Below are 4,326 nucleotides of genomic sequence, written 5' to 3' on the forward strand. Positions count from 1 at the left end.
TTATGCCCCTCTTACCTTAAAAAAAATTATTAATTAAAAAAATATCATTTGAACATGTTACTTTGAGAGTTTTGATATCTATCCATATTTAGAAACCATTTAATTTATGTCAGACTAATTGTTTTCTACAGATAAAAATGTGAATAAATTAATTTTTTTTAAAATCAAAATCTAATCGACAAATTCCACATTCAATAAGAGAAACACAAGAGATTCTATATATGTGACAGTTTTGTGATTCAAATAGAGATATGAAACCATGGATTCAAATGAACATTGAGTAACATATGTCTTAGGAAATTAATTATTCCAAGAAAAAAATATAAACATGCATTACTAGGATGAGAATTAGCTTGGACCTTGGGCCTTGGTGGCGTTTTTCTACTAAGAAATATAAGTGAATCCTCCACCTCAACTCTTTTTCCAAAAGCCTAATTCTCATCTTCTCCCTTGACATTGGCTTGTTTCCCTTCAAGTCCATACATTTCATAAATCTAAACTCATAAATAACCAAATTCAAGATTCAAAATATTGATGCTTCTATCTATTTTAAATGTGTATTCTTGTCTTCTTATTAATCATATGTTTGTTGTTTTTGTTTATGCTACTCGAGTAGGTGGATTTTTTGGTCATATATTCATACTCCCAATTTACAAATTTCAATATCCAACCATGATGAATAGGATGTAGATAGATAGGTCATGCCAAATCCACAGTAATTACTTGGATAAACATGTGCCTATTTAAGTCCCTTTATTTGTGAAATCTGACCCATCTCATAGATCCATTTCCATTTAATGCTCCACGGTGTCGGAGACATAAAATTTCCATGACCATGGATGATTATAACAACATGAAAATAAAGCCAATGAAATGAAATAGTATTCACCATAAAACGTCAAAAAATTAGTAAGGATAAAGAAGTCCAATAAGAATGAACAAAATCTTAGGCCCAAATTACATGGAACCTTCCTGCAATGGAATATGTCATTGACATGAATGTATGTCGATTATTTGGAAGTATTAATTAGTACACAAGAATTTAACAAGAACTTACAAAGGCTCCCAATTATTTGTCAGTGGTTGAGCATCGAAGAGGATTTTAATTAAAAAAAAATTAACCTTAGAAAATGATTGCTGAACGGCCAAATATTCACCTAACCGAGGAAGACAACTTCCTTTCATATAAATGAAAAACATAGAGGGGCGAAAAGGTATCCATGGGTTTTATTTGTAAAATATATTCATCTTGACAAGAAGTGTGTATGTGGTTTGGAACATTTGAGACAATAGTAGAAGCGGCGTTGGTTTAAGAGAAAATGATTGTGATGATGACGAGAACTCGTACCTTTCTCAAATTTTTCTTACGCATGGTGACAAAGGCTCTCTCACAAGAACTCAAAACCATGATACCCCTTTCTAACCCTTAATAGGTAAAATTCTTGTACACCAATGTATAGGAAAAGGCCCAACAAATAGTTTTTAGGAACATTTCAGTTATCTCGAAAACAAATTAATTTGCAAAGGTGCTGATGGGAAGGATAAATAATCAATGTATGAATTTGTTTGGATCTTGCATCGTAAGCATATCGTATATGGTTTGATATATGGTGGTGGGAACCAAATTGGATTCCAAGTTATTACAAATATATGACGAAGCACTAAATCAAACCGATCCCTTTAAAATTCATTTAGCATAATTAATTTTACTCATTTATTTTTGTTGATGTTGTTTAAAAGTAATAATAAATTTACAACATCCAAAGTACCCTTATATATTTATTTATAACAAAAACATTCATATAATTCCTATGTAACTTTTCTTATACTTCCTTCTCCGAAATTGAAAGACATAAAGATAACTCAACCTTTTAAATAGAATAATAACGACATGTCTTAAAAATACTTCCTTTATTTAATTAAAAAATTGTTAATGTATCAAACAAAAAAGCTATAATTATAGGAATAATTTCAATTACATATAACAAATCAGTATATACAATTCCTTAATATTAAATGTAATTTCTACACTTAATAGTGAACTGAATGCTTAATCATGACATGTAAAAGAAGCATTTTATTTACTTTCTTTACATAATAAAAATAATGCTGGTGATATCAAATGGGAAAGGGATAATTTTATTTCAATTGCATATCAATAAACCTAAAGTGTAATTTATAAAAAAAATAGTGGACAAAATAAGGATTTCTCCATTCCAAAATGGGTTTGAAGTTGAAATTCTTTCCATATATTTTAGATCGATATGCATTTATTTTTATGGCTGAACATGGTACATATCTTGTGAATTATAAGAATGAAAGTTCTTGTTTTGGTAGATTGGTGGGACATGTGACAAAGTCCAAGTGTATATGGCCAAACGACAAAGGCTTGAATAGAACCACTCCCTTAAAAAATTACTTCGGTGTAATTAAATGCCATCTACGATTGAACATGTTGAAAATTGTTTGTTGCAATTTAGGACAATATCCAAAATACAGATTCCGTAACGACATACGATGTTGCATGCAGGCATTGCTTCCAACCAAGAACACACACTAACGGATATTTCTTGAAGTTGTACCACCTTCCCCAATCCATTAATTCTCTTCAATCTCACACACGCACTACTGTTCAAGTACCTGAAAGATAACAATTATTCCACACGTGGAAACTCTTTTAATTTGTTGCAACAAACAATTGCGAGCTTCTTTAGTTTTCGAAGATGACATATCATATCATATGTATTTTTGTCAAATAATTGAAAACCCTAAATTACAAATCTATAAGTATAACTATAAATGTTCCAAAATTCCCCACATTATTCTTATACTATCACAGAGTTTGAAGCAAACGCCTTTAAAAAATGACACATCTCATATTCTTGTCCTTGCGCCCTCTAATACTCGGAGTTCTGGAAGTATGTAGTTGTCAATGGAAGAGTCTAAATCACTCAAGGTATTTTTTTTTTCTTTCACCTCCAGAAATGGAATTTTGGAGGTTTATGGACAATTAATTCCACTCATCTCAATCAATCGGACCTAGAATCTAATAGTAGGTAGAAAAATTTAAATTCCTTACATTAAAGAAGATCCCATTCTTTCAATTTATTTAAGTAACTTAGTGAAGCTAACAAAAATTTCAATTCTTAACATAAATAGAGCTTCAAATTTCTTCAAGTTCTTTAATTTACATATGGTACTGCATCCAACAAAGAGCCTACATGTAGAAAATCGAAATACCCTAACTCTCCAATTGCACTTCAATTATTTTAAACTTGTACCTCTCATATATAACATTTTAAGCAACATCTCATGCACTACTTATATAGGGAACACTTCAATTTTCCTACAATCAGAGAGATGTACATACAAAAGCGCAACCTCTCATGCACTACTTATAGAGGGAACACTTCAATTTTCCTACAATCAGAGAGATGTACATACAAAAGCGTGTTTATATTTCCTATTGTTTCACTTCACAAACTCAAAATCGAGATGTTGGAGTTTAACTAATTTACAAAATGAACACGGAAAACTTTCCAAAGTGGAGCATCGAGACAACTTGATCCATAAGAGGTTGGTTAAATTACAAAATATTCTAGTAGTATCTTCAAAGTTATGAATTAAGATAGTTGAACCTACTGGTGTTCAGTTAAATTACCAAATGAATTTGGCAATCTCTCGAAAGATTGGCACATAATTAGTTGAATTTGTTGAAGGTTATTTAACTTAGCAAATGAATCTATTAGTCTCTTTAAACTTTAACAGTTAAACACCTCATTTTTCTTCACATTTTTCATATTACTGAAAGAATCTATCAATGCATACAATTTATTATACTTTGTGAAGAGAATGTATCACAGATTGTTTAAGTTACCAAATAAATCAGTCAAAGACCTCATTTCTCACTGTTTTCTTAAGTCCAATGCTTTTAACAACTGCATAAGAATAAATTCTTATGGAAATTTTGTAAGATGGACCTTATTCTCTTAGAATGAACATGTAGTAGCATACTGATCACTATCCAATATAAGTGCTTCAACTTATCTATGGACTTTGGAATGCTCAAGAGGTGAGCTTCAATCTTCAAGTTGTGCAACTATGAAGGCTCCTACAAAATTTTTGATGGGAGTCCACTCTTTGCAATATTATTCTTTTAAGACAAAGATATTTGAGAGATTCTCTCCAACTAGTTAGTCCTATATTTTTGTGTGGTTGAGATATTCTCTCAACTAAGTGATAGTGACTCCATGATAGTCTCTCTATTTTGAAACAACACCACATATATATATATATATAACTATTTGATCAATAAAATAGTATGAT

This window comes from Pinus tabuliformis, chromosome X (assembly GCF_031772625.1).
Source record: "Pinus tabuliformis cultivar Carrire ecotype Pingquan chromosome X, CPIR1, whole genome shotgun sequence".
Classification (NCBI taxonomy): Eukaryota; Viridiplantae; Streptophyta; class Pinopsida; order Pinales; family Pinaceae; genus Pinus; species Pinus tabuliformis.